The sequence below is a fragment of the Rhagoletis pomonella genome, unplaced genomic scaffold (assembly GCF_013731165.1).
Source record: "Rhagoletis pomonella isolate Grant_MI unplaced genomic scaffold, Rhpom_1.0 Rhpom_scaffold_00002, whole genome shotgun sequence".
Taxonomy (NCBI): Eukaryota; Metazoa; Arthropoda; class Insecta; order Diptera; family Tephritidae; genus Rhagoletis; species Rhagoletis pomonella.
Genome location: NW_023458556.1, coordinates 96,537,633 through 96,537,894, shown reverse-complemented (window position 1 = coordinate 96,537,894; position 262 = coordinate 96,537,633).

Here is a 262-nt window from a genome sequence, read left to right as displayed (position 1 = left end):
ACCGCTGTACCAATTTCTTCCAAACTTGGCACAGTTGTTGGCCATGGTACAGCATACTAAATGGCCGAAAATTTAAAAAATCGGACAATAACCACGCCCACATCCCATATAACGGTAATTTAGAGAAATACAAAATCTTCGATAAATCAGTAAATATTAAAGCTAATTTATTCAAAATTGATGCTTGCAACAATTCTTTACCAAGAAATACGTTTATGGTAAAATTTTGGAAAATGGGCGTGGCACCGCCCACTTATGATCA